The 20,884-nt window shown below is 40.0% G+C and overlaps 1 long non-coding RNA gene across 4 annotated transcripts; it reads right to left on the bottom strand.

Annotated features, from left to right (window-relative positions):
• Nucleotides 1–4,779: 4,779 nt before the first annotated feature.
• Nucleotides 4,780–10,879, bottom strand: LOC109240020. 4 transcript variants are annotated; one of them, XR_002069990.1, is made up of 5 exons: nucleotides 10,573–10,879; nucleotides 8,655–10,422; nucleotides 7,646–7,859; nucleotides 6,227–6,319; nucleotides 4,780–4,988 (listed from the first exon to the last, which is right to left on the bottom strand). It is a non-coding gene; the product is annotated as an uncharacterized LOC109240020 (long non-coding RNA). The 4 variants fall into 4 exon arrangements; XR_002069992.1 differs by lacking the exon at nucleotides 4,780–4,988 and having other exon boundaries at nucleotides 6,022–6,319; nucleotides 8,655–9,726; nucleotides 10,221–10,422; nucleotides 10,573–10,878; XR_002069989.1 differs by lacking the exon at nucleotides 4,780–4,988 and having other exon boundaries at nucleotides 6,022–6,319.
• Nucleotides 10,880–20,884: the final 10,005 nt, after the last annotated feature.

Here is a 20,884-nt window from a genome sequence, read left to right on the forward strand (position 1 = left end):
CTCTAACCAGGTATGTCAAACTTCTCTCTCTCTTCTCTTGTAATTTTGTTGTAGTATTTTGTAAGTTTATTGCTGTAATTGTGGTAGTATTTCTAGTAGATTTTTTTCCTTCTTTTGGTTTTCTTGTCTGCATTTTAGTAGCTGTGTGCACAATATTGTAGAGAAGTGTGTGATTCGGTGTGTAAAAACTAATTGTGGTGGGGTGAATTGGTGAAGTACGGATGATTAATTTGGGGGAAAAAGTGTTGGGTCCATGAGGCTAGGTGTGTTAGAGTAGAGACCTTGCTCACAGGGTGTTTGTGAAATTGCCCCAATGAAGTTGTAACGGTTAATGTGACCTTGGTGGTGGTGAAGTCTGAGTAACCACCCAGGGTTCACAGAATTCAAACCCTCACTAATAGGACGCTCTGTTTTTGGCAGGTACAATGCATCCATCCAGGAAGAGACGTACCACAGGGTCCTTAGCTAGTGGACCTGGCAGCTCTTCTGGAGCTCAAGGTCAAGCTAGTGTGGCACAGTTTGACCGTGCTAGGTTTGTCTCCAAACCAGCTAAACCAGTTGAGGACCGGTATAACGCCAAGGCGTCCAAGAAATTGTTACCTGAAGTCCATATTGACCGGCAAGCCTTTCAAGTGGAATGCCCAAGTATCTTTGCAGAGTTGAGGAGGTGTCAGCTAGACATCCTCTTTGATGAACCAGAGGAGGTGAATGTACTGATGGTACAGGAGTTCTATGCGAACTGCCCGGAGCATGTCAATGGGGTGGTCATAGTACGCAACACCCGGGTAGATGCGTCACTTGAGGCCATCCGCCGAGTGTACCGGCTGCCAGTTTTCACGGGGGATACAGATCATTACCTTGTTTATCGTCACCCAAATGTCTGGTGGGCACAGGTTCTTCAAACAATATGTATACCAGACAGAGAGTATATATGGATAAAGCACCAGATCACACTGAACTCCCAGTCTCTCAATTGGAGGCTAAGTGTTGGCTCACAATTATCAACAGCCGGTTGCTGCCCTCCAGATACACTATCGATGTCAATGGGCCACGAGCAGTAGCTATCTACTGTTTTATGACCCACCATGATTTTGATGTCGCCACGCTCCTTCATGATGAGATGTTCATCCGCTCCCCAGAAGTACTCAAGGGGTTTTACTTTCCCTCTCTGGTTACCAAGCTGTGTCGTGCTGCACGAGTCCCTGAAAATCCCAGAGTCGATGGGAAATTGCCAGTGAAAGCCCCATTCCGAGCGAGCAAGATCATAGTTGGGAGAGAGCCGGTAGTGGTAGTTGATGATGATGATGCTGATGAGGATGTTGAGGACACTACCACCCCACCATAGCCAAGAGTTGATGAGGCGGGCCTGTGAGTACCCGCTTGACAGCCCTAGAGCAAGAAATGGCTGGCCTTCGCACTTCTGTCACTGACCTGGGCACCAGAGTTGACAATTTGACTATTCAACATGCCAAGTCAGAGAAAAAGATCATGGGCTGGCTCCGGGCACTAGGACGAGCATGTCACCTCGATCCTAGCACTGTATTCGATCAGGATTTAGCATCAGGGAAGTCTCCTTACCTTAGTCTACTTTATATTCGTTGACATGTGGACATGCCAAAGCTTTAAGTGTGGGGTGGGGGATGATTGTTGTTGTAAAAATTGTATAACTTCGTATGGTGTTGTTCTGTTGTTTGGTATTATTGGTTTATGTTAGTTAAATTCGACTTGGCCCAAAGACGGACACCTCTCGATGGGTCTCTTGAGGGATATAAGTCGAAAAAAAAAGATTTTCATTTGATTAGGTAGTGTATCAACTCCCCCTTGGTTTTTCTTTAGACCACGGTTCTTTTTCAAGGGTTTCTATTTGAACCGGGTGTAGTTAATTTTTTTTGTTTTTGTTTTGTTAGTTTAGAAAGTCTTGGGCGAGAAATGGAAATAGGGACCCTTAACTCTATGGTACCTTGAATAATACTCCTTTAGTGTGACACTTAGGCTCTTTAGTTGACTCAAAGAAGTGATTAAATTGTGTGTCCCTGGATGGCTCAAGTACTTAGAACGGAGTGTCTGATGATCCTAACTGAATTGAGTCATGTGTCGTGTGTGAGTGAGGTTTTCTGTATTCTATGTTAACAGCCAATGTCTAGAACTTGCCCTGTGTGTGTGCAAAGAGAAATGGTAGCCTTTTTTGGTCTGGAAAGTGATATAGACGTTTTTTGATTAACCCTTCTATGTATGCTTGTTCCCACCTAAATGTGTATACCCTAGTCAACCCCATTGAGCCTGTAGGCCTATTTTTCTTGGCAACCACATTACAAGCCTAACCCGCTTTGAATAGCCTATCTTGTTGCACCCTATCACCTCTTAGAAGCACTCAAAGTTTAACGGATATGGAAAAATATAATTGTGAGGTGGTTGGTCGGGCTGTTAAGTAGAATTAAGGGGACAAAGAAAACAAAAAGTGCACTGGTTGATAAATAATATTAGAGACCACCAGAAAAAGAAAAAAAAGAGAAGAGGAGCATCAAAATGGTGGCAGTTATTAAAAGAAAAAGTGTGCTTAAGAAGAAAAAAAAAGAGAAGGGGTTAACACAATAATGTAATGGTGGAAGGAAGGTGTGATAAAGTGAAGAGTTTAAAAGTACACAATGTAGTGGAGTGCTTAGAGAGGTGTAGTCACTGTACCTAGATGTATCCTACCCGTCCCGCAGCCAACATTACAATCAAATTAAGTCCTACTTGATTCTAGACCGAATAAGCTCGATTAGTCGAGTATTACACTACGGTCAAGCCTATGGTGTGTTGTTTGTGGCATAAGAATTTGTTCTGAGGGTGAGTGAAATGTTGTATTCCAATTTCTCAGTGTGTGATTTGTAAATGATATGATCCTCTTTTGCAGTGAGTAGGCACATGATTCTTGAAAGGAAGGTAAGTGTGGACCTCTGACTGAGAGTAGGAGAGTTGTTTAGGGGCATTGTGTGGCTAGAAAGGAGTCCACTCTTGAGGCGAGAAGGTTGCGCTGAAGTAGTCTATCCATGTGATTTATTCTTGGTATAGGGAGTAGGGAAGTGACCAAATGACGACTAGGCCAATAGAGTGTGGTTTGTTGCTAGAGGACTAGCAACATTTTAAGTGTGGGGTGTTGATAATAGGCTATATAGATGCTATTTACACTCCAATTGTGCCATATTTTATGGTTGTTTAAAAGGCTAAATGATAACAAAATACTCTAATTGGTGTTCTTTTGCTTTGTAGGGACTAATCCAAGTTAGGAAGATACTATGGAGTGTTTTGGAGTCAACAATATGGATATAAGGACAATCAAGAAGAGCCCAAACGAAAATAAGCAAGAAAGAGGCAAAGGAGGACTGGGCAAGAAGCCACCGCGACCGCGGTCGACCTCAGCTGGACCGCAGTAGGCCAAAAACATATGGCAGAATAGTTGTGTTTCACCCCGATCGTGCCGCGTTCTGCCGCGACCGCGGTGGACTGTGTAATTGTCCAGAAATTTTAGGACTAAAGTGTAAATCGGGGGAAACTTATTCTAACCTTTTATAAACTCAACAAACTCGCCCAAGCAAAGATTAAGCTTATTTTTAGACTGCTTTGGAGGAAGAACAAGTGTGAGAAAAGCAATCAACTATTAGAGTTTTTCAATCTTCTCTTTGTTATTCTATTTTGCACATTATGAATACTTTAGTGGTTTCATCTTGCTTTGTTATGAGTAGCTAAATACTTTGTCTAGGGTTTTGATGGAACTTGTTGAAGGATGAACTTCGTGTTATGTTAATATAGTTTGCCCGGTTTATTTTCTATTTGTTCAACTACGTTCTTGTTGTAGTCAATTGATAGGATCCTCAATTAGCTGTGCTTATTTAGTATGTATTACTCGGGAGAGAATGCATATTTAGGTAATTGTTGAACAACACCACTCCCAAAGTATACGAGGGATCAATAACTGAGGGCTTAAAGGCGGGATTAGGGATAACGAAGCCTTGGGTGCAATCTTCAGTGAGTTGTAATAAAAGCCAGCTAGCGTAACTCGAGAGAGTGCATCTAGTAAATTGTCGTGATTACTCGGGAGAGATTTACGGTAATAAGAGTGCTCATGATTGATAGAGACAGTTAGGCAAATCTATATGAAACATAACATGAAAGGATTCCATCAATAGAGGAAATCATAACCTTAGATCCTTCTCTTAATTGTTTACAACTTAATCATAGTTAGTCTTTATTTACTTAATTGCAGTCAGTTGTAGTTAGTAAAAATATCCTCAAGTGTTATTCAAAACATTTGAGAAGTTGATTACGTAGAATTTAGTGAGTCTAACAAGAGTAATTGATAGGTTAATTCCTTATGGGTTCGACTCTGGGCTAAATACGCAGATTATATTTGCAATGTCCGCTTAGTCCTTTTTATAAGGCATAGTTGGGCGTGATCATCTCCCCTTTTATTTTATTTGAACTTATTTGATTCGACAAGAGTTTAGGAAAAAAAAACCAAGACTTTTGGAACAGGGCAGAGTATTGTATTCTATTTTCTTGTATGGTTATTGCAGATTCTCTGTTCTTTTTGGGTATCATATTGACATATTGGAGAAGGTGTTGGCTAATGTTTAAAAATTACCATATTTTTCAATTTCCTTGCATAATTGTTGCAGATTGTGTTGGCTAACCTTTAAAAATTGCATCTTTTCTTTCTTGTATATTTATTGCAGATTTTTTATTCTTTTGGTATCATCAAATAGCAAGTTCAATTTGAAAATGATGTAACTGTTCATGTGCTGGAAGGCATTCCATTGCTGGCTGTTTTGTTTCTCTCAAATTCTTAACTAGACAGCAGGGACAAAGTCTGCACAGAAATATAGTATAAGCATTCTTCTTATTCTTCTTGCTTTATTTCAAGGTTAGTGAAGTCCTTCACTACTTGTATCACAGACGCCTGTGGATGTTATGAACATGAGCTGCTGTCTCCCATCTCCACCGGTGCTCTGTACATAATCAGATAGTCAATTATGTACTCACTATTTGTTGTTTGTACTCATCAACTGCATATATTATTAGGACTGAAAAAAAATTAGGTGTCATGTAGAAGCTAGCAAAGCAAACTTTGAACCACGATAAATCATAAAACAAAGAGAAATCTACCAAAAAAGACACAAACATTTAACGTGGTTCGGTCAACTGACCTACATCCACAACGGAGATGAACAATCCACTATAATAAAAGAGAGTACAAAATATCGAGAGAACAACCTCACGAAGAGGCAAACACAAGTGACACACTAACACTTATCCCGTAAAGTTCTCCCCCTAAACAAGACTCTCAAGCACCCTATGGCTACATTGTGGATGCTACTGAATGAGAATGAAGGATCCTCAATTAATAGAAATCCAAACCTTTTCCTACAAGAAAAAAGACTACCCAAATATTGAAGATTTATAATTTTCTTTTACAAAAAGAAAAACTCAATTAAGGTAAATATGTTGCCCTTTCCTTCAACGGATAGGAAAACCAAATATGGTAAGAAAATTATGACAAATACCTAACATATATTTAAGACGTCCAATAGTAGGGTTCCATCAGTACTGATGTAGTCAAGCACTTTAATACACAATTTTCTCATTTTACCTTGTTGTGAGGGTTAGAGTAAGGTTGGTATGGTATTTTGAGATTTGGATTTTGGGTGAAATTTGGTTGACACTCTTTGGAGATTTTCGAGAGGTTTAGTGCATCATCGCACTGTTCCAAAAAAAATTGCCCCGGTTTCAGTAGTGAGGAAATCATATTGAAATAGTTGGAAGACCGAACCCTGATGTAGGGTTGCTTACGTATCTTGCCAACGCAAGAGTTAGGTCAAAACGTAGTTCGGGCCAACTACTGAAATTATGAGATGTGTATGGTTGTCATGAATGAGTGATTGTTCTTTGAGAAGTGTGACTATGAATGAGAATTCTTGGGTGGATGGATGGAGACTGGTAGCGTTTGAACAAGAGAGTAGTAGGAAAGGAGAATGATTGTGTTAAAAGGAAAAAAACGTAGTTCTCAACTTTCCAAGAAGGTACCATATATCCTTTAGCAGTTATACGACACTTAAAATCATTTTTTTGGACCTTTGTTTCTTTAATACTAGATGAGGGCTGCCCGTGCTGTGCACGGGCCCGTTAGAATGACTGGAAAGAAGCTATGACAACCTACCAAAGAAATATGTATTACATAGTTTTTTACCCAATAAAGAACAAACATATCCTAGACTTTGCACAATTGGAAAATGTTTGCTCCCTTCTTGAAGCACAATATCTTGGCTCCTCTGATTCAATTCTGCCCTAACAAGAAGAAATATGTCAGAATTCATAGCTTATATAGAATTTATGCAAGTCCAGATTAAATTCAAGTATGCTGATAGTACTGTAGAACAGTAAATCGTAGTTGAAAAATCAACCATTAATCTTACTGCAATGCAAAAAGAACCTGTAGGCTTTATCTAATTTCTTGCTCTCTTGCATATCAATATTTGAAGTATGAGCTTACCACCTATTGCCATAACACATATTAATAAGTTATAATTTTCATTTCCCTTTAGTACGATAAATAAAAGGGGAACCAATACTGTGTTTTTTTACCTCTTCAAAGAGTTCATCATATGCCTACAATTGCAAGAAATTCTAATTTCTTATGAAATACAGTTTGTTTTCCATGTCAGTTAAAAATACAATCCAAGCCTATGGACTCAAATAGTTCCCAAAAAGGACTGGAATACTATCCCATAAGACATTAAAGAGTAGGTGAACAAAGAAACCTACAATCGGCAACTCATTTAGACCAAAACCGATCGCATCAAAACCCGATTGCCAATGTTTCCTTATTTTGAATAAAATAATATTTGGTTGATGCCTCTTATACCATAAAAGAAAAATAGAAAAGGAAAAATAAATATAAGGATTTAAATAAACTAAGGAGAGATGATTTGTAGTAAAGAAGAGTATGGATATTTTGCTTGTTAAGCGAAGTGACTCTCCCATTTTTAAATTGCATAATACTTTCCAAGCTAAGTTAATTGTCTATATTTAATAATGCATGTTAAGCTTCTTCTTGTGCCAAGTTTGTCATCAGTTTTTGATTATAATCATCAATCTTTAGCAATCTATAACTCGGATTGCCAATTACAAATATGGTATGTTGCATTCTTACTGTCAAATCTTTCCAGACAATCTTAAATGATCCAGGACCTTGTTTGTTTGTATCCTTGTTCTGTCATCTGCTACCAAATACAATTACGATGCCGCCTCTATGTATAAGTTATAGTATTAAAAGTACCACAAGTTCATATTTCAAATTTATGTTAGTAGAGGTGTTTATATGGTTTAGTTTTTGGTTTACACTCTCAAATCATCTTAATGGCCCATGTATGAGCATGTAAGTTAGAGATAAGACAAAGAAATAATCATTACACTTCCACAATTTAGATGGTCTCTATCTATATATTTACACATTAATAAAAACCGCCTAATTAATTAATAACTAAGCAGATTGTCTCTTTGTTTAACTCAGGAAAATCCAATGAGCTAAATGCATGCACTGAATAATTAATTAGCGATAAAATCACTTTTCTGAACAGAACCCCAAAAAAGAAGAATTGTTACTCACATTAGAAAGGCAGAAGATGTGCAATTTCCATCAGAATAGCGAACAACAGTGCAATAGTCACTTAAGCATTTATTTCCATCAGAGAGGCCAACAGCAGCAGAATGATTTCTCACATCTCCCACTTTGATTTCCTCTCTAAAACGGACTACTCTCTTTGTTGGTTCATCTGAACCTGCTGCTAACAGGTAGTTTACAGCATTTACATACAGGCTTCCTACAATACATAACCTTGATCATCCCATTAGGAATAAATGAAATAAAACCATAATTAAAACAAAGCAGTCCAAATTAGGAGCACAAATAACACTTTGATATAGTTACCAAACAAAGGGATACAAATCTGAATCAGACACCTATGAGAGATGATTTGTAGTACAGAAGAGTATGGATATTTTGCTGTTAAGCAAAGTGACTCTAATTTAAAATTGCGAAATACTTTGCAAGCTAAGTTAATTGTCCATATTTAATAATCCACTTTAAGCTTCTTCTCGTGCCAAATTTGTCATCAGTTTTTTATTGTAATCATTAATCTTTAGCAGTCTTTAACTCGGATTGCTATTTACAAATATGGTCTGTTGCATTCTTACAGACCTTGTTTGTCTGTATCTTTGTTCTGTCATCTGCTACAAAATACAATTAGTGATGTCGCCTCTGTGTATATGTTATAGTATAAAAAGTACCACAAGTGCATATTTCAAGTTTACATTAGTAGAGGTGTTTATATGATCCAGTTTTTGGTTTACACTCTCAAATCGTCTTAATGGCCCATGTATGAGCATGTAAGTTAGAGATAATACAAAGAAAGAACCCTTACACATCCACGATTTCGATGGTCTCTATCTATACATTCACGCATTAACAAAAACGCTTAATTAATGAACAGTTAAGCAGATTGTCTCTTTATTTAACTCGGAGAAATCCAAGGAGCTAAATGAATGCATTAAATAATTAATTAGCGATAAAATATCTTTTTTGAACAGAACCCCAAAAAAGAAGAATTGTTACTCACATTGGAAAGACAGAAGACATGCAATTTCCATCAGAATGGCGAACGGCAGTGCAATAGTCAGCATTTATTTCCATCGGAAATGCCAACGACAGCAGAATGATTTCTCACATCTCCTACTTTTATTTCCTCTCTAAAACGGACTACTCTCTTTGTTGGTTCATCTAAACCTGCTGCTAACATGTTGTTTACAGCATTTACATATAAGCTTCCTACAATACATAACCTTGATCCGCACATTAGGAATAAATGAAATAAAACCATAATTAAAACAAAAAAGTCCAAATTAGGTGCACAAATAACACTTTGATATAGTTACCAAACAAGGGGATACAAACCTGAATCAGACACCTATAATAAAATTGAAAAGGTGTAGGATACTGACATAATTTATAATTTTCAGAAAAGAAATTATCAAAATAAGTTTCATTCCACAAATTAAGCCTAAATTTCCTGAAACATCGAGATGGTACAAGATTTACCTAAATACAGCAGTAGTAAAGCTTCAAACTCCAGCCTATACTCGTAATTGTTAAAAATAAATAGCTGTGGTCCTAAAATGTAGCACATAAAGCAGCAACATAGACAATAATCAACAAATATGAGAAATGAAGAGCAATTTTATTTACTTTGTTATCTGTTGTTGATGTTTGGTCAGTTCGTTAAATGACAGTAGCTTAATGTAGCAACCCATGATGCATCAACTTTAATGCAAGAGAAGTAAGAGTTGACATGGCGATAAAAATGACTAATTTTGAACCTTTGTCAGCAGCATTTTTGGCACAGAGCGAGTGTATTTTTACTTTTTCTTCTAAATGTCCTATGAGACATCTAACACTATTAGCAAAACATGCTGATAATGAGTTTATACAGTCCCCAATACTGTTGCTATCTCATAAACTGAATTACTGAAGTAATACCAGAAATGACCACAGTGAGGCCTAGATCAAGACGTACACATGTAGAATCAGATTTTGCACCGAAAAGAAGGTACCATCTCTTTCAATTATGTCCTCTTCAACTGAGGCCAAGTCACAATTTGAGCAATTAGACATGTAAGAACCTTCTTTCTAAACTAAAAGAAAAAAGAAATATGTAAGAACTTATGAAAATTTTGAGGTCCTTTCTAGTAGAATGAGTTATCCTCTTCTACTAAGACCAAAATATAAATTATATGCATCTAAGTTCGAAGGTACGTTAAGAAATCTCGTAACTTAGGAGAAAATAGAGGTCCTTTTAGCAGAATAAGTCTGTTCCTCTTCGATTGAGGCTAAAGTAACGGTCTTGACATTTAAAGTGAAAGAAATCTATAAAATTTGACAAATCGTAGTTCCAAAATATAAGGCATGATTTCTTTAGTAGTTTAAAGAGACTTGCTTTTGTTCCACATAATTAATATGGAAGGAAACATACTTTGTCCAAATACTCATCTCAATTAAAATAAATCTTAGCAATTGAAGTACATTATTAGTGAAATCAAGTTAAAATGCTAGACAACTGAATGACATCTACGAAGATTAAATCATAGTCGGCAATTTTATAGCAATGAGAGTTCTTTGAGGGAGTTACCTACTTATCATACTTGGAATTATCTGACATAGATCCTTCTACTTTTATGAGGCAAACAGAGCAAGGTTTACAGATAAAGGGTTGGAACCTAGATATTCAGGCATAACGTCTAAACAATTTGGCTACATTAAAGTTCTTCACCACTTCATTATTATTTTCGTCTTGATACAGTGTTCCCTGTGCTGTAGTAGAAAAAGAGTATCTGCGTAGAAATATCAATATAAACATGTGAACAAATAATCAAAATACATGTTAAGCATACACCAAGAAAATATATTATGTAGCGCAAACATGCACCTACATAACTACCGAGAACCTAGCTCAATAACTATAGAAAGAAAGGGGAACTCACCAAAATTAAAAATATCGTTGAAGCCAAGACAAATTGGAAACAAAAGGAGTAAAATTTTAGAACAGTATCAGAACAAAGCCACGGGAGCAAAGGAAATAGCACAATCATTAAGGATGTGTTGAAAAAACAGAACAATGCCATTGAAGAAAGTGTGCGGAGGATTGAAAGAAAAGGATAGAAAAATTTGTGGTTTTAGCCTCCATTATTTTTTGGCAGAGAGCCTTGAGAGATATGGAAGAAACTTTTGTTTGTCAAGAAAGGGGAAATGAACGATGAAAACAATGAAGAAAGTGGAAGTCTAAGAAATGGGTTTAAAGGTGAAGCCAGCTGTCCCACATTAAAGGACTATAACTCATTACCAAAGTGCCCTTGAACAATAAAGATATTACTAAAGTGCCCTTCGTCGTACCACCAAAGCTTATAGTTAAAAAGTACTCCCTCTTTTCCAGTTTATGTGAACCTATTTCCTTTTTGGTCCGTTCCAAAAAAAATGAACCCTTTCTAAATTTGGTAACAATTTAGCTTAAACTTACAACTCTACCCTTAATGAGAAGCTTTGATAACCACAAAAATACTCTGGGCCCATTTGGACCTGTTTAGGACCACAAATTCTAAAAATCTTCATTTTTTCTTAAACTCGGTGCCCAGTCAAACAGGTTCACATAAATTGGAACGGAGGGAGTATGAGTTATGACATTATTCTGTTGTAACTTGCAATTTGACACATTTTTATCATTATTGACTTTCCTTACCCTAGCTTATTCTAATATGGTTACCCATAGCGGGGTGGGTAGTAAGAGGAAGATAAACAAACAAGGATATCAGAATAAGAAAGAGATGAGAAGATAGATATAGAAACTAGGCACAATATTGAATCTAATAGGCAATAATTGGTAAATAGAAACCAAATACCTTATATTAGGAAATCTAACAGAGCACCTTAGCTATATGGAACCCTCAATTAAGAGGCATAGAATTAAACGGTGCTTGCTTGAGGATTCAATGGTGCTTGAAAAATGCCTGGCAGAAATCTGGACATTCTGCAGTCGCAGATTTGGCTTCTTTCTCACATCCTGCAGTTGCGGAATGAGAACTGTGGTCGCGGTTTCGGCTGGAACTTTGAGCATCTTTGAACTCTTGGGTCTTGGCTTCGTTCTCTTGAACTTCCCCTGTAGCATGTTGCAGACCTTCATTGCTTCTTTCCTTTATCTTTTAAAGTATACCCAAGCTCTTTATGGATGCATGAAGGCTTCATGCTTATGATAGCTACCTTGGGTGTTGTATACACAGAGAACATGCATGCAGTGCCACGTTAATCATAGGTCACGGTCTTTTGATTTTAGCCAGTAACAGGTCAGCGACAATTTGGTGATCGTTACCTACTTAATTCTAATGTATTTTCAGGTTTATTTGTCTCTTCCAGAGGGGACTGCTTCTGTGGTTGCGCATCTTCCGGAAGGGACTGCTAGTCTTAGTGTTTACTTGTCGAACAACTATTTGATAAAATCAATTTAAGGTTGAGGAGTGATGCTAGAGAAGTATTGATCACACTCAACTATGCCTTATAAAAAGAACAATGCGGTCGTTGCAAATATAATTCGGTTTACAAATCCGGAGTCGAATCCCACAGAGAATTAACCTATCAATTACCTTTGTTGGAACCACTAAATTCTTTATAATCAACTTCCTCAAACTTTGTAAACAATAATTGGTGGTATTTCTACTAACTAAGATTGCAAGTAAATAAATAAACAACTGTAAACTAAATATGCTGGGTTGTAAATAATAATGAGAAGGTTCTAAGGTAATGATTTCCCCTATTGATGGAATCCCTTCCGGTTATGTTTCATATAGATTCACCAAAATATCTCTATCAATCATGAGCACTCTTTTTACCGTAAATCTCTCCCGAGTAATCGCGATAATTTACTAGACGCACTCTCCCGAGTTACGCTAGCTGACTTTGTTTATTACAGCTCACTTTAGATTACACCCAAGGCTTCGTTATCCCTAATCCCGCCTTTAAACCCGCAGTTATAGATCACTCTCGTACTTTGGGAGTGATGTTGTTCAACAATTACCTAAATATGCACTCTCTTCCGAGTTATGCACACTAAATAGGCACAGCTAATTGAGGATCCTGTCAATTAACTACAATAAACACATAATTGAACAAATAGAGATTAACCGGCAAACTATATGAACATAATCAAGAAGTTCATCCTTCAATAGGTTCCATCAAAACCTTAGACTAAAGTATTTAGCTACTCATAACAACTTGAAGAGAAACTACGAAAATATTCATCATGTAAAATTGCAAGAAAAAGAAGAAATAAAGAATTATGATATTTTGGGTGATCTCTCACACTTGTGTTTCTTGCCCAAAGTACTCTCCAAACAAAATCTGCCCTAATGAGGCCGAAATCCTACTTTTTATAAGGGTTTTACACCAAGTTTTCCCGACTTGACACTTTTGTCCCTGGCTATTTCGCGTTTTGCCGCGGTCCCACCGCGGTTACACCGGGACCGCGGCCAAATGGGTTCTCTGAATCTGCAACTCTACTCTGCCGCGGTCCTACCGCGGTTACGGTCTGACCGCGGCAGGTCAATTTCAGCACTTCTTTGACTTTTCACTTGGTGCATTTCTTGGGCATTGTTTGATTGGCCTCCTTTTCTCCGTAATTGATCCCAAACTTGCTCCATCGACTTCTTTCGTTGGATATAGTCTGCAAAGCATGAAAAGCACTAATCAGAGCATTTGGTTATCACTTTTTATAATAAAGCTATACAAAAATATGGTTCTTTAGGGTCTAATTATAGTCTAATTCACCTATTATCAACACCCCACACTTAAATCTTTGCTCGTCCTCGAGTAAGTTGAACCACACTTTTAGGCCTATTCATTAGATGCATTACCTTTTTTATGTCACACCTGCTATTATGAAAGAACAACCTAAGTAGTGCAACAGCCACACCTCAGATGAAGACTCTAATGCCATGCCACACTCGTGCTTACTCTATGTACTCTAACAGAAGTGAAGACTTGCTTTTCTTCTTGAGTTCAATGCCCTCACATCACATTTTTGAGAGAAGTTCCACATACATGAAATCAAACAACAAGTAACTATAGAATAAACGAATTAACTCACTCTCAGCAAAGAACATTCATATGCCACACAGATACACCATAAGCTTGCTCTTAGTGTAATACTCTACTAATCGAATTGTTCAGTCTAAGATCAATAGGGCTTCATTTGGTTGTAATGTAGGCTACGGGACGGGTAGGATACATTTAGATATGATAGTGACTACATCTCCCTAAGCACTTTAATACATACATTTTCTCAATTAAACTTCATCCTTATGTCAAGCCCAACTCCACCTTCACATCAATTTATATTACCCCATACTTCTTTAAGCACATTTACATCAAGAGCCACCACTTATCTAGGAGTTTTTATGCTTATTTATTTTTTTATTTTTTTTCAAGTGGCTCTTCCTTTTTTTCAAAACAGTGCACCTTTCTCCTTATTCAACTAGTTCCACTCGAAAGCTAACCGATCACCCCTCACTTTAACTTTTACAAGGTTCATAACCATTCAAGTGCTCATGAGAGGTGAAAAGGTTCAAATAGATGGTTAATTCAAACAAATGGGTAAGGCTTGTAATGTGGTTACCAAAGAAAAAGGATTATAGGCTCAAAGGGGTTAACTATGGTAATGTGTAACAGGTGGATTATTATTATATAGGCATAGGCTACACAAAGAAATGCCTAAATCATCTCTAAGACCAAACAACTACTATTTTGCTTTGCACACACACGGGGCAAGTTCTAGGTATCGCATGCAAGCATAGAATACGTGTATAACTTCACACACACTTGGCATATAACTCAATCCAAATTAGTTTGTCAACACATTCACATGAGTGTTCAAGCAAGACAGGGTGTGCAAAATTAAGGCATAAGATTAAGAGTCTACACATGAGCCTAGGCGTCGCACCCTCAAGTTCGTTTTAAGTATTTGCAGGTATGTACACCATGGGTTGCATTCTTGCCCAACCCATCTTGGCCCAAAAAAAATCCTAAGGGTCCTAAATTCTATTAAAGAAAAATCTACCTAACCCGGTTCAAGAAAAACCCTTGGAAAAGAATCGCGGTCAAAAGAAAAACCAAGGGGGAATTACTACACTACCTAAAAAGAAAATAATTTGGCTTTTTGATTAGACTACTTCCCTCAAGAATACTGTCTAGGTGGTCTGTCATCAGGAAGAGTCTCCTACCTTTTCTAGTTTTTTTTTCTTAATATCCGACTCTAGCCCTCAAGAGACCCGTCGACAAGTGTCCGTCGTTGGGCCGAGTTGGTTACATCTAAGCTGCATACACAACAACACATATATACACTAACAACAATATATACATTAAGTCTCCCACCCCACACACAAAGAGTATGGCATGTCCTCATGTCATAAAACAATTTAAAGCACAGAAGGGTAAGAGGACTTCCCTGGTCATCATTCGGAATCAGAGACGGTGTTGGGATCCACGTGACAGGCCCTCCCTAGAGCCCGGAACCAAGCCATCACCCAGCTCTCAGACCTAGCCTGCCGTCTAGACATGGCATCCAAACGAACATGCAGGCTATCCACAGAGGAGCGAAGTTCTGCCACGTCTTCTTCCACAGAAGTCAACAAGGGTCGGCTGGTGTATGATCTAGAGAACTCCGCCCCAGTATGGGGTTGCCTTGAGGAACCAGCTGCATCATAAGACCTCCGGGGTGGTGCCATGGGCGCTGGGGCATCATCATTATCGTCCAGGTCAATGTGTGTAGGTGCATCTCTACCCACTTTGATCTTTGACGCTCTGAAAGTTGTTCTTAGGGGTAAAGTGCCATCCATAGGATTGACTGGGACATTAACCATCAAACATAACCTCGTCACAAGTGAGGGGAAGTAAAACCCCTTAGTCATCAGAGGCGACCGGAGGATCATTTCATCTCCAATGATTTTAGCAATATCAATGTCCTTCCTGGTCACGAAGCACCAAACCAGTAGAGCCCGCAAGCTGTTCACATCTGTTGTGTTGCCCGTGGGCAACAATCTGCTACAAATCATGGTGAACCAGCACTTAGCTTCCCATGTGAACGACTTGGAATGTAGGGTCATGTTTTCCTGAATCCAAACTGGCCTTCCCCCTGAGCATATGGCGTCAATCAGAGTGCCCCAATCGACCCCTGGAGAATTGTGGTAATAATCATTGGCTCCAGTGAACGGAGGCAGCTGCAGGACCTGGTGAATTTTCTGGACTGAGGCATCTACTACTTGGCCCCGCACAATCACAGACCGGCACATATGTTTCGGGCAATTCGCGTAGAACTTCCGGACTATCATTGGGTTTGCCGTGTCAGGTTCATCGAACAAGTACTCCATCCCTCGCCGGCGGATTTCTTCGTACATGTCCGTCTTTTCAACTTGGAGGGCGGCCCTATCAATACCAATCTCCGGGATAAAGTTTTTAGTTGCTTTCGCAACCTGTCCTGGGCCTCCTCGGACGTGAACCGGGTGGCATCATAAGTGAGCACGTCGGAAGTACTTTCTGAGTTCCTTCACTTCTTACGTGCCATCGTACCTGCAATCAGTTCATTAAAACAATCAGGGCCAGCCAAACATATGCCAGTCGGATGGATACTCAGACTTCGCCACCCGCTGGCACCAAACCATTACCCAACGTGGACAATATCCACTATTGTCCCCACATCACTTATCAATGATACAATTTCGCCCTATAAAACCCCACCACGAGCTTTCATCAATACATACAGTTAAATGCTACCACCACTCACCCCACACATAAATTATCAAGTAGAATTACACCCCACACTTATACAAAATAACCCCAAACACCAACTACAACGCCAACTTGGAGTCTAAAACCCCAATGCAACCAAAATCAAGAATTATCTACAATAATCACTACATAATGTAAAATACATATAACATAAGGAAAAGTAGAACAACTTACTTGAGGATTACTGTGGAGTCTTGAAAAAAGAAAAGAAAAGAAAAAAAAATTGGGGGGTGGCTGCTGGGTAGGGGGTGGGCGTTTTTTTTGGGGAGGGGGGGGGGTTTATTTGGGTGGTTAGGGTTTGGACAATAGTGATGGGAAGAAGAAGAAAGAAGAGAGAGTATGTTTTTGGGAAGAAGAAGAAGAAGAATGAAAAGTGGAGACGAAGAGAGGATTTGGGAGGAAGATGAAGAAGAGCAATGGAAGAATTTAGAGTTGGGAGGAAGAAGAAGAAAAAATGGGGAAGAGGATGAGAGAAGATAGAGAGAATAGAGAGAAGAAAAGGGGNGGGGAGGGGGAGGGGGTTTATTTAGGTGGTTAAGGTTTGGACAATAGTGATGGGAAGAAGAAAGAAAAAAGAGTATGTTGTTGGGAAGAAGAAGAAGAAGAATGAAAAGTGGAGAAGATTTGGGAAGAAGAAGAAGAAAAATAATGGAGAAAGTGAGAGAGTTTGGAGAGAAGATAGAGAGAAAAGATAGAAAGAATAGAAGGGAAAAAGGGGGGGGGGGTTGTCGGTTGAAATAGTGTGGTTGGGGTTGTGGGTAGGGTAGGGTAATTAAGGGGGGGGGAAGAGAAAAAAAAATTCCGATGCACGTACCTGGGCCCGTTTTGGTCCACCGCGGTCCTCCCGCGGTTAGGCCGCGACCGCGGTGGAAAAACTTCAGAGAGGGGCCTCCACGGCGGTTACGCCGCGACCGCGGTGGGATAACTTCAGAGAGGGGTCTCCACCGCGATCCTACCGCGGTTACGCTGCGACCGCGGTGGACCCGTTACTAGCTGCCTATTGCTGGGGTTCTGTTCATTGTTATGCCCCTTAGGCACTATTTTTACCTCTTTTAAGGCCTACCTTACCCATGGTATGTCCAGGCTCGTGATGCAACGACCTCCGCACTAACCTGCATAAATACAACATGTTAGAAATTCTACTAGTCCAACTTTTTTTTAAAGATATTACAAACTACACTGACAACACATTCGTGGGTCGCCTCCCACGCAGCGCCTGATTTAACGTCGCGGCACGATGCACGTGAGCGCATTTAAGGCTCGCTCGACCTCTGAGGTTCAGTCAGGTGGATCTCAGACCCTTCCTTTGGTTCGTTCATGCCCACTATAGTTTTAATCTCTGCCCATTGACTCTAAATGTATGAGAGTCTTTCTCAGCGGCGATCTCTACAGTACCTGAGGGGAATACTTCAACCACTCGAAACGGTTTAGACCATTTTGACTTAAGCTTACTAGGGAACATCCGCAATCTTGAGTTATAGAGCAATACCATGTCCCAGGGTTTGAAATGTCGCTCAACAATGTTCTGGTCATGTAACCTCTTCATTCTTTCCTTGTACAATCTTGTGCTCTCAAAAGCAAGATGTCTGAACTCGTCAAGCTCATGCAACTCAGTGATTCTAGTTGTGCCTGCAGCTTCAATATCTAAGTTCAACTGCTTCAATGCCCACCACGCTTTATGTTCAAGTTCAACTGGCAGGTGACAGGCCTTTCCAAACACCAACTTATACGGTGACATACCAATTGGTGTTTTAAACGCGGTCCTGTAGGCCCAGAGTGCATCATCTAGCTTCCTCGCCCAATCAGTTCTTGTGGCGTTCACAGTCTTGGTCAACATACTCTTGATTTCTCTATTGGACACTTCCACCTGCCCACTAGTTTGCGGGTGATACGGAGTAGCCACCTTGTGGCGCACGTCATACTTAGCAAGCAACTTTTCAAAGGCTTTATTACAGAAGTGAGTGCCTCCATCGCTGATAATCGCTCATGGTGTCCCAAATCGGGTGAATATGTTCTTCTTCAGGAATCCCACCACTACTCTTACATCATTAGTGGGTAACGCAGTAGCTTCTACCCACTTGGACACGTAGTCCACAACAACCAGTATGTATTTATTGCCAAATGAGCTGACGAAGGGGCCCATGAAGTCAATCCCCCAGACATCAAACACTTCCACCTCTTGAATCGGGTTCATTGGCATCTCGTGGCGACGGGAAATGTTCCCGGTCCTCTGACATTCATTGCAGCCCTTCACCCATAGGTGCGCGTCTCTAAATACTGTTGGCCAAAAGAATCCGGCCTCAAGCATTTTCGCAGCTATCCTGACCCCTCCAAAATGTCCTCCATATGCTGATGCGTGACAAGCATGCAAAACAGAAGATTGTTCTATCTCGGGGACACACCTCCGGATCATATTGTCAACACATATTCTAAACAGATAACGCTCGTCCCAATAATACATGCGACTATCACGATAAAACTTTTTTCTTTGGACAGATGAAAGGTCGTGAGGAATTATACCACTGGACAGGTAATTAGCAAAGTATGCGTACCAAGGCACTTCCTCAAGATTAGTAGCGAGCAGCTGCTCGTCTGGAAATGTTTCCAGGATCTCTTCGACCTCGATTGCTTTTTCAGCTCCTTCAAGTCGTGATAGATGATCAGCGACTTGATTTTCTGTCCCTTACGGTCACGAATTTCGAGGTCGAATTCTTGCAACAGCAGCACCCAACGAATCAGGCGCGGCTTAGACTCCTTTTTCTCAATTAGATACCTGAGAGCTGCGTGGTCAGTATATACAATTACCTTGGAACCAATCAGATATGATCGAAACTTGTCGAAAGCAAACACCACGGCCAACATTTCCTTCTCAGTCACAGTGTAATTCCGCTGGGCTCCACTCAGCGTTCTGCTAGCATAGTATATTGGATGCATCAGCTTGTCTTTCCGCTGTCCCAGCACTGCCCCTATTGCGTAGTCACTAGCGTCACACATGAGTTCGAACAGTTGCTCCCAGTCGGGGGCGACTATGATAGGTGCTGTGACTAGCCTCTTTTTCAGCTCCTCAAATGCGACCCTGCAATTATCAGAAAACAAGAAGGGGTGATCTTTTTCTAACAACTTACAGAGAGGGTTGGCGATCTTAGAAAAATCCTTTATGAATCGCCGATAGAAACCGGCATGCCCGAGGAAGCTTCTGATTGCTTTGACCGAAGTTGGAGGGGGTAGCTTTGCTATCATATCTACCTTGGCACGATCCACCTCAATTCCTTTGCTTGACACCCGGTGTCTCAAGACTATGCCCTCTTGTACCATAAAATGATACTTTTCCCAATTCAGAACCAGATTAGTCTCGATACACCGCTTCAGCACACGAGTCAGATTTATCAGGCACTCATCAAATGAGTTCCCTACCACTGAGAAGTCATCCATGAACACCTCCATTATATCCTCTACCATGTCAGTGAATATGGACATCATGCACCGTTGGAATGTGGCGGGTGCGTTGCATAGGCCAAAGGGCATCCTCCGGAAGGCATAAATGCCATACGGGCAAGTAAAAGAGGTCTTCTCTCTGTCCTCTGGTGCAATGGAGACCTGATTGTACCCGAAGTACCAATCCAGAAAATAGAAATGTGTCCTCCCTGCCAATCTGTCTAACATCTAATCAATAAAGGGAAATGGGAAGTGATCTTTCCGGGTGGCTAGATTTAACTTTCGATAGTCCATGCAAATTATCCAGCCCGTGACGGTTCTTGTAGAGATCAATTCATTCTTATCATTCTTGACTACCGTCATGCCACCCCTTTTTAGGAACACATTGAACTGGGATAACCCAGCTGCTATCAGAGATTGGGAAAATGATTCCCGCATCTAACCACTTGATTACTTCTTTCTTCACCACTTCCTTCATATTGGGGTTCAGCCTTCTTTGGTGTTCCCTGGAAGGTTTGTGTCCCTCTTCCAGTAGAATTTTGTGCATACAGCAGGTGGGGCTGATCCCCTTTATGTCTGCCATGGTCCACCCAATGGCAGTCTTGCACTCCTCCAGTACCTGCAATAGTTGTTGAGCCTGCACATCTAACAAACTAGATGAGATAATAACAGGTAATGTGGAGTTAGGTCCAAGAAATTCATACCTGAGATGGGCGGGCAATGGCTTTAATTCCAGCTTTGGTGGTTCTTTGATGGATAGCTTGGCTGGAGGAGTTTCTCGATTTTCGAAGTGCAAGGGCTCAAACTCTAGGGGTCTATCCCAGAACCCTCTACCCTCTAACGCCAACACCCATTCCGCTAGATCCTCTCCATTTACCTCATCCAAATTCATTAGACATGCAGCAAGGGGGTCCTCAATAGTCAGCCTTTCATCATCAGTCTCTACAATTACATCCACGACATCAATAAGAGAGCAATTGGCGAATTCACTTGGTCGCCTCATAGATTTCTGCATATTGAATGTTATTTCTT

The sequence above is a fragment of the Nicotiana attenuata genome, unplaced genomic scaffold, assembly GCF_001879085.1.
Source record: "Nicotiana attenuata strain UT unplaced genomic scaffold, NIATTr2, whole genome shotgun sequence".
Classification (NCBI taxonomy): Eukaryota; Viridiplantae; Streptophyta; class Magnoliopsida; order Solanales; family Solanaceae; genus Nicotiana; species Nicotiana attenuata.